This window comes from Cervus canadensis, chromosome 29 (genome assembly GCF_019320065.1).
Source record: "Cervus canadensis isolate Bull #8, Minnesota chromosome 29, ASM1932006v1, whole genome shotgun sequence".
NCBI classification, from domain to species: Eukaryota; Metazoa; Chordata; class Mammalia; order Artiodactyla; family Cervidae; genus Cervus; species Cervus canadensis.
The window spans coordinates 6,920,548-6,930,958 of record NC_057414.1 but is presented as its reverse complement, the minus strand read 5'-3'; the positions used below and the strand labels follow the sequence as shown (position 1 = coordinate 6,930,958).

General features: G+C 40.2%; 1 non-coding gene across 1 annotated transcript; it reads left to right on the top strand.

Moving 5' to 3' along the window:
* Positions 1-847: 847 nt before the first annotated feature.
* Positions 848-954, top strand: LOC122431543. Its single transcript, XR_006266560.1, has one exon. It is a non-coding gene; the product is annotated as a U6 spliceosomal RNA (small nuclear RNA).
* Positions 955-10,411: the final 9,457 nt, after the last annotated feature.

Here is a 10,411-nt window from a genome sequence, read left to right as displayed (position 1 = left end):
GATGCAGTCCAAAAAGAAGAGTGGAATAAGCTATTCTTACTGTTCAACAGGATTTGGAAAAACTCAGGTCTCAACTAGACTGGCATCAGTAGGAGTAGGGCCTAATTTCATGGGATGGGACACAGTGGCAGGAGACTATGGCTATTCATGATTTTCATTGTCTCTATTCATCTAGTTATGTCTGGGTTGAAGTTGGACTATATATTGATGAATGGATCTAAGCCCCAGGTCAAGGAACTTCATGGAAGATAACTATCCCTGAAAAACAAACTTTCATGATATAGTCAGTCCTAAAGCCTGATTGTATATACATACACAAGGAGTTTAGAAAAAGGTAACTGTATATACAGACACAGGGAGTTTATAAAAAAGTAAATGGCCAATAGATAAGTCCATTTGCAAATCTTATTTCAAGCACAACATATAAAAGATGAGGACAAGACCATGTCCAAACTCCACTTGTGTTTGGTGAGGGAGATTTAAGCACACCACCAGCCTTGGCACTCATCACCACACATCCAACATGTGCTAAGCCTAGAGGCTTAATATCTTTAGCACGCATATCCCAGCTGTCCTAGTGGAGTAAGAGCCTGGCCTCCTGAGCCCCTGTTTCCACCTCAGTCCTCTCTGGCAAGTAAAGCCATTAACCCCACCAGTGAGACTGTCAAAACTGTATCACAAATGGATTTCAGTGGGTATATCTCAGGATCCTCTGTGATAGTCAGCCTCATGTGTCAGTTTGGCTGGACTAAGGAATGCTCAGATACCTGATAAAACATTATTTTGGGGTATGTCTGTGATGGTGTTTCTGGAAGAGATTAGCATTTGGTTCAAGAGGCTGAGGAAAGTGCTCGCTTCGGCAGCACATATACTGGAATTGGAACGATACAGAGAAGATTAGCATGGCCCCTGCGCAAGGATGACACGCAAATTCGTGAAGCGTTCCATATTTAAAAAAAAAAAAAGAAAGAAAGAAAAAAAAAAAGAGGCTGAGGAAAGAGACTCACCAAAAATGGATGGATATCATCCTATCCTTTGAGGGTCTGAATGGAACCAAAAGGCAAAAGAAGAGCAAATTCTCTCTCTCTTCTTGAGCTGGGACATCTATATTTTCCTGCCCTTCAACTTCAGAGCTCCTGATTTTCAGGCCTTGAGACTCAAACTGAAAATAATAGGCTTTTCTGGTTTCCCACATTTCAGATTGTGGGACTTCTTGGCTTCCGTGCTAATGAGAGTCAATTCCTATAATAAATCTCTTTCTCTCTCTCTCTCTCCTGTTCATTCTTTCTCCCTGGAGAACCCTGACTAACACACTTTCAAGTATGTACGGAATACCTACAAGGCAGTAGTTACTCACATGAGCCCTCAAGTTACAAAGATGCAATGCTTTCTTCAAAGAGCTCACACCTTAGCTGAAAACACAGGGAACAAAGAAATAACCATCCTACTGTCTGATGAATGCAATATGAAGATATGAAGAATATGATGGCTCTGTATCAAAGAGATCCCTAAACCATCTGAGAGAGTTCTAGGAAGTCTCCATGATTGAAGTAGTTCAAGAATTCTATTTAATCTGAATATTTTATCTGAACATTGACTGAATATTAAACAGTGAGTAGGAGTTTTTAAGAGAAGTGTGGGGGTGGGTATCCCACACAGAGAGAGAGAGAGACCTAAGTAGAAGCCAAGGCGATAATATCACTTATCCATAAAAAAGAACAAACTGTGCCATTTGCAGAGACATGGAGATAGTCATACAGAGTGAAGTAAGTCTGAAAAATAAATATCATGTTTTAATGCATACATGCTGCCAGTCACCATCTGCAGTGATTTTGGAGCCCCCAAAAATAAAGTCTTTCCCTGTTTCCATTGTTTCCCCATCTATTTGTCATGAAGTGATGGGGCCAGATGCCATGATCTTAGTTTTCTGAATGTTGAGTTTCAAGCCAACTTTTTCACTCTCCTCTTTCACTTTCATCAAGAGGCTCTTTAATTCTTTGCTTTCTGCCATAAGGATGGTGTCATCTGTGTATTTGAGGTTACTGATATTTCTCCCGGCAATCCTCATTCCAGCTTGTGCTTCATCCAGATCAGCATTTCACATGATATACTCTGCATATAAGTTAAATAACCAGCATGACAATATACAACCTTAACGTACTCCTTTCCCCATTTGGAACCAGTCTGTTGTTCCATGTCCAGTTCTAACTATACAGATTTCTCAGGAGGCACGTAAGGTGGTCTGGTATTTCCATCTGTTTAAGAATTTTTCACAGTTTGTTGTGATCTACACAGTCAAAGGCTTTGTCATAGTCAATAAAGCAGAATTAGATCTTTTTCTGGAACTGTCTTGCCTTTTCAATGATCCAACGGATGTTGGCAGTTTGATCTCTGGTTCTCTGACTTTTCTAAATCCAGCTTGAACATCAGGAAGTTCATGGTTCACATACTGTTGAAGCCTGGCTTGGAGAATTTTGAGCATTACTTTGCTAGCATGTGAGATGAGTGCAATTGTGTGGTAGTTTGAACATTCTTTGGCATTGTCTTTCCTTGGGATTGGAATGAAAACTGACCTTTTCCAGTCCTGTGGCCACTGCTGAGTTTTCAAAATTTGCTGGCATATTGAGTGCAGCACTTTCACAGCATCATCTTTTAGAATTTGAAATAGCTCAACTGGAATTCCATCACCTCCACCAGTTTCATTCATGGTGATACTTCCTAAGGACCACTTGACTTCTCATTCCAGGCTGTCTGGCTCTAGGTGAGTGATCACACCATCATGGTGTGATGGACTTAAATGGACTGGAATGGAGGAAAATGGATTGAAATGGGCGAATTTAACTCAGATGATCATTATATCTACTACTGTCAGCAAGAATCCCTCAGAAGAAATGAAGTAGCCATCATAGTCAACAAGAGTCTGAAACACAGTACTCGGGTGCAATCTCAAAAACGACAGAATGACCTCTGTTTGTTTCCAAGGCAAATCATTCAGTATCACAGTAGTCCAAGTCTATGCCCCAACCACTAACTCCGAAGAAGCTGAAGTTGAATGGTTCTATGAAGACCTACAAGACCTTCTAGAACTAACACCCAAAAAAGATGTCCTTTTCATTATAGGCGACTGGAATACAAAAATAGGAAGTCAAGAGATATCTGGAGTAACAGGGAAATTTGGCCTTGGAGTATAAAATGAAGCAGGGAAAAGGCTAATAGAGTTTTGCCAAGAGAACACACTGGTCACAACAAACACCCTCTTCCATCAACACAAGAGATGACTCTACACATGGCCATCACCAGATGGTCAATACCAAAATCAGATTGATTATATTTTTTGCAGCCAAAGATGGAGAAGCTCTATACTGTCAGCAAAAACAAAAGCAGGAGCTGACTGTGGCTCAGATCATGAACTCCTTATTGCCAAATTCAGACTTCAATTGAAGAAAGTAGGGAAAACCACTAGACCATTCAGGTATGACCTAAATCAAATCCCTTATGACTATACAGTGGAAGTGAGAAATAGATTTAAGGGACTAGATCTGATAGACAGAGAGCCTGAAGAACTATGGACAGAGGTTCATGACATTGTACAGGAGGCAGTAATCAAGACCATCCCCAAGAAAAAGAAATGTGTAAAGTTAAAATGGTTGTCTGCGGAGGCCTTACAAATAGCTGAGCAAAGAAGAGAAACAAAAGGCAAATGAGAAAAGGAAAGATATACCCATTTGAATGCAGAGTTCCGGAAAATAGCAAGGAGAGGTAAGAAAGCCTTCCTCAGTGATCAATACAAAGAAATAGAGGAAAACAAGAGAATGGAAAGTCTAGAGGTCTCTTCAAGAAAATTAGAGATACCAAGGGAACTTTTCATGCAAAGATGGGCACAATAAAGGACAGAAATGGTATGGACTTAACAGAAGCAGCAGATATTAAGAAGAGGTGGCAAGAAAACACAGAACTATACAAAAAAAGATCTTCACGACCCAGATAACCACGACGGTGTGATCACTCACTATCTTGTTATATTGAATAAAAACATAAAATGAGATTATCCTTCCCTACAGTTGCATCCGTAGGTCATCTGTGCAGGCATCAATAACTTGCAGTATATAGGAACTGACTGAATGAAAAGTTATATTTAATTGGGAAATCAATGACTAGGAAGAGGGCATTAAGGTCACAAAGACTGTATCATCCTGACCAATCCCACTCCCTTGCCCTTTCTCTGGGTCTTCCATCATCATATCACAGCTGCCAATTTCTCCAGCAGTCTTAATTATGGGCACAGTCATTTGTCTTCAAATATCACAGCTCTGTGAAATCTATGCATCGATAAATACAGCTCAAAAGCTGTTTTCCACACTGCTGGAGAGTTAATTGCTTCTGTGGTTAAAGCAAATGTGGTCATTCTTTACCTTTGAGGGGGACTTTCAAGGTCTCCATGTGACTGCAGGCTTCCTATAAAGTCAGAATAAAGAACACCTCGTTTTAGGACTTGAGGTTGTGCCTCAAAAATATCTACACTTTCAGATTATCTTCCCATGGCCGAAGAGTAGCCAAGCAGGCTTCCAGAGTTAGACAGAGTCAGATAATCAATTCTGTGTTTTGAAATAAACATCTTCTTTGTTTCTTTACCCACTTCCCCTTTCAGAAAGTATTTACAGGGTATGAGAAGTATGCCATACATTTGGAGGGGAAATAGAGTAAAATAAGAAATGGCATTTACCCTCAAGATTAGTGGAGGAGACAAATAAGCTTAAAAAAAAAATTCAAAGCAAGCCTAAGGGCACTATGACAAAATGTTTATCAGTATATAGGATCTCAAAGAATGAAGGACTAATTCAACTGCAAGATGGGCATCAGAAGCAGCACCATAGAGGAAGTGAACCTACACTGGATCTCAAGATGAATATGTATCCAGCGATCAGGAACGGGACTTACATAAGAAATGGCTCATCATACACATGTAGCAGAATAAATGAATGCACAGAAATATGCTGAGCATATTTGATCAATCTAGGGACTGTAAGCCATTTGGTATGAATGGTACATGGGGTAGGAATAGAGGAAGAAGGAGAAGGGAGCCTGGGGAGGTAAGAAAGAGATGACAGAGTATCTTCTATAGTTTAAGAAAGTTTAAGGTCATTGACGAACTGTAAGCAGGAAAATTACATAGTCAAATATATTTTAGAGAAATCATCCTAACTGCCAGCATGGACTATGAGTTAGAGTGGGGAGAGGAAGTAAGACCAATCGGGGAGCAGTTGCACTAATTTAGGAAAGAGACCATGAGAACTAAACATTGGCAGAAACAGTAAGGATACAGATGAGTGGACATGCACAAATGAGGATGATGATTACAAAGACATGGCTGCAAGCAGGTAGACAGTCCTGGGTCACTTCTCTCCAAGAAGAGATGAGTACTGGCTTGGAGATCAGTAAGACGGAGACTAACTCGAGCAAAAAATGGTGAGAGGAGATGTTGGAAAAGACCCTGATGCTGGGGAAGATTGAAGGTGGGAGGAGAAGGGGACGACAGAGGATGCGATGGTTGGATGGCATCACCAACACAATGGACATGAGTTTGAGTAAGCTCCGGGAGTTGGTGATGGACAGGGAAGCCTGGCGTGCTGCAGTCCATGTGGTCGCAAAGAGTCAGACGTGACTGAGTGACTAAACTGAACTGAAATGCATCTTATTTTTACTGGATATCCATATTATGCCAGGATCCAAGATACGTCATGCCTCATCCTGTGCAGAGATGAACTAGACCAGACCCCTGCCTCCAAGCACAGCAGAGACACGTGGGCTGAATGGCTGAACAGGTACCAGATGATCAGAAAGTAAGTACGATTCTCCCACTTCCCTGCTATATTTCATTTGTCTATTGTGGGGTTTTGTCCATTTCTCCCCACTCTCAACTAGAATGTTAAAGCTATGAGGGCAAAAGTTTTTTTGCCACCTACAACAGTATTTAGCATACAATAGGTGCTCGTTATGTATTTACTGAATTAAAAAATTAATTTATTCTGATCAGGACCTATGTGCTCTCTCAGTATACAGATTCATATACTTAAATCTGGTTTCTTTCGCTTGCCTCTACCCTGTTATCTCGATCTGTTACTTTTATCGTGTTGGAATCTCTGGCTTCTGTGTCTCAATTTCTTCATTTTCTATCTCTTTGCTTCTTGTGCTACATTCTAGATAATTTTCTCAGAACCATCTTCAGCATCATCATTTCTTCCCTCACCTTCCAACTGAATGCTTTATTTTAATGACCTTTTCTTCATTTCTAGAATTTCACTTGGGTTCCGCCTCAGATCTGCCTGTGATTTTTCAAATTATCTGATTTGTGCCTTCCTTTCTATTCCTCTTTGACCTTTTATCCCTATGATCATTTTAAATTTATTTAAACTTCTCTTTTAGATTGTTCTATTCTCTCTACATCTTGAGGTGATATTTAGTTCATCTGTTAATGTTTGTTTCACCTGCTGAATTCCCCCCCTGGCAATTTATTCCTCTGTGGGGCTTTTAATATTTGATTGCATGCTCAGCTTCAGCAGCACTGTGGGAGTCCTGGTGCTCTGGAAACGTCCCTATAGGAGTGTTAAATCTGTCCCTGTTAGTCTCCACAGTCTTCGCTGGTTCTAAACTAGTTTTGAAGTTGCCTTTTTGCTTTAGTGTTCACAGTACGTGGGTACTGCTCTGAATCACATCCCACAGCTGTGCGTGGTACACAGAGGGGCTCTGATTTCTCATTGGTGATCTGTTTCCCAGGCACAGCCTCAGGTGGACGGCAAATGTCCTGCTGCCTCCCAAAAAGACAGACCAGGTTTTTCTCGTCCTTACCTCAGGAATAGACAGATATTCATGGCTCTTGCCCTTAGGCAGTTGGTTCATCTACTGCCAGTATCCTCCTGATACCAATATCAGAGAGTGCTAATCTCCAATCTCCGGACTTTAAATTCTATATATTACAGTAACCATATAGTTTTTTTGACTTTACTGCTCTAACTTTGAGCTCCCTCTTTGTTTTGGCACTTGTGCATTTTCTGTTCTTGGTTATTCTTCAGTGATGCATGCAAAAATTCTTTGGTATAATTTTATCCAACATTTTCAGAAATTCGAAGGAGCAAGAACAATCATCTATTTTATCTCAATTTGCCATATTCATGACTCCATAACCCTGAAACCAACAACTGTATCTTTGATCTTAGCTGTACAAGTTGCAAAACCTTATATACATTCTCCTTAGTTGAATCTTTTACTATATAATGTGGAGTGATGTATTCACTTCTGAACAACAAAGTTTGAGGGGAAAATTGACAATATGATGCTTTTCTGGAAAAGATGGAACATGATAAGCAATCTGGAAACTAGGCCGTGATAGAAACACTTGACCAATGAAAGTCTGCTTCTTCTGAAGCAGATTTGGGGGTACCTAGCATAGTCACCCCATATTTAAAGAGCTGTATATAGAAATAGAATCAGTCTTTTCTAGTGTAGTTTCAGAGAACAGACCCAAGACTGTGCTGCAGAGGGCTAGGACTCTCTGAGCAAACCCTGACACTGATTCATCACATAACAACCTTGGACAAATCACTTTCCCCTTTAAGGACTCTAGGGTACTCATCTGTAAAATGAGGAGGTTGAATCACATGAGTGCCAGGTTCCTTCAGCTATAACAAACTTTGGTTCATTTCTCACCAAAGGTAGTGAGCAAGGTTTTTCCAGCAATGAATCAGTGGGCACACTAGATAAATGATCTCGACTTCCTTTGCTTCATCCTCACTCAAGATAATATATCACTTATTTTTTTTTTGCTCCATCAAAACTGCAGACCTCAGGCTAAGTCTCCATAACCCCCTTTCAGGCCAGAAATTGTAGGTTAGGAATGCCTGAAAAGCAGAGTGGGATGAGGAAAAGATTGTGGATTTCAGTGTCATACAGACCTGAGTACCAAGCCAAAGTTTCACCTTATCGGCTCTGTATCCTTGAGAACCGTTTAACTTCTCTGAATAACAATTTCCTCTTCCAGAAAATGAAATAATATACACCTTAATGGTTTTATGGTTACTAAAATTTTTTAAACCAATCTAAAGGTGTCTGACATGTGGTAGGCATTCAAAACATGTTAGCAAAATCAAAAATCAAAACCAAATGCTCTGTATTGACAAGGGAAGGAATGGTGCATGACAACAGGATATATTTTAATCCTTCCAACATGTTACACCACCATGCCTTCACACTGCAAGATATCTTCTATCTGCATCATAATTTGCATGCATTCCAAATTCTAGTGATTAATTATTTTCATACAAGGTACAGTTATCTGAATTACTCCAACACCTGGGGCATTTCTAGAAAATTATCTTTCCCTTGAATTGTTAAGCCATAGGTAATCAAATCCCAGTTTCATAAATATTTGATTTAGCAAAAAACAATTGCTTTCCCTCTTGGTAACCAGTGTTTCTTCCTACTTATCTCTGGCTTCCTTCGTTATCTCTTAGCACGGAGGGATTCCAGCTTCTTGTATTTCCACTCTCACATCAGAGCTGTACTTTATGAGCTGACATCTATGCATCTATCTCCTGACATCTGAGAGGATCTTAACTAGGAAAACAACACAACTGGATTCATTAAAAGTTTCTGACTCATAGCAACTCCATGAAAACTTCCTCTATTTTCCTGATGAGATTTCTTTCCTGGGCTCCTTTGTCTTGAGGGTTTCAGTCTGGTAAAGTTGTTCTTGTCTATGAAAAAAGGAAATTAAAATCATCTACACTCCCCATGTATAAAAACATGACTCTAACTAAATTATGAGGGGTGGAATGAAAATTTGAAGAGAAACCAACTGAGCTAATATAGTATGTGGGCATGCATGCTCAGTCACTCAGTAGTGTCTGGCTCTTTGCAACCTCATGGACTGCGGCCTGCCAGTTTTCTCTGTCCATGGGATCGTCCTGGCAAGATAACTGGAGTGGGTTGCCATTTCCTATTCCAGGGGGTCTTCCCAACTCAGGGATAAAACTCACTTCTCCTGCAGCACCCACATTGGCAGGCAGATTCTTTATCACTGAGCTACCTGGAAAGCCTCTAATATAGTTTTTTTGTTATTAAGTTGCTCAGTCATGTCCAACCCTTCACGACCCCATGGACTATAGCCTGTCAGGCTCCTCTGTCCATGGGATTCACCAGGCAAGAACACTGAAGTAGGTTGCCATTCCTTTCTCCAGGGTATCTTCCTGACCCAAGGACTGAACCCACGTCTCCTGCATTGGCAGGTGGATTCTTTTACTGGCTGAACCACCTGAAAAGCCCCTAATACAGTACAGTAATTAACAAATGGTATTGAACTTAGGTTCTAAAATTGACCAAATTCAATTTCAGTCTCTAATACTCACTAATTAGCTGACTTTCAATAAGCTGAGAAAGCACCTAAGCTTCAATGCCCATATCCACATAATCAGATATTATCTATCTTCAAATATGCAGCAGGAGCAGAAAAAGGAAATGCTGGACTCCTTACCGTAGCAGAAAGTACATGAAAGTCTGTCTCTGGAAACATCAAAAGCAAAGTGGAAAAAATAAAGGAATAAAGCTGAAAGTTCCTCAATCATAAGTGGAGAGGATCCAAAGAAATCCATTTTATTGAGTTTTTTGCCCTTATGCTGAAATGACCAGCAAAACAAAAAACACATTACTATATTAAAACTCAGCCTATATATTCACAAAAATATGTGTGATATAGAATTCATGACATAAACCCATCAACAGGAGAAGTAACCACATTGGACTACCTAAACAGATATTTCTCCAAAGAAGACATACAGATGGCCAAGAGGTACATGAAAAGATGCCCATTGTCAGTAATTATTAGAAAATTCAAATCAAAACTGCAGTTAGGTACCACCTCACACTGGTCAAAATGGTCTTCATTAAAAAGTCTACAAATAACAAATGCTGGAGAGTAGAAAGGGTGTGGAGAAAAGGGAACCCTCCTACACTGTAACTAGGAATACATATTGGTACGGTCACTATGGAAAACAGTATGGAGGTTTCCCAAAAAACTAAAAGAGTTGCCATATAGTTGCCATGTGATCCAGACAAAACTATAATTCAAAAAGATACAGGTGCCCCTATGTTCATAGCAGCACTATTTACAATAGCCAAGACATGGAAACACCCTAAATGTCTATCAACATATGAATGGGTAAGGATATGGTACAGATATACAATGGAACACTGCAGCTGCTGCTAAGTCACTTCAGTCGTATCCGACTCTGTGCGACCCCATAGACAGCAGCCCACCAGGCTCCCCTGTCCCTGGGATTCTCCAGGCAAGAACACTGGAGTGGGTTGCCATTTCCTTCTCACAATGGAACACTACTCAGCCACACAAAAAAAGAACGAA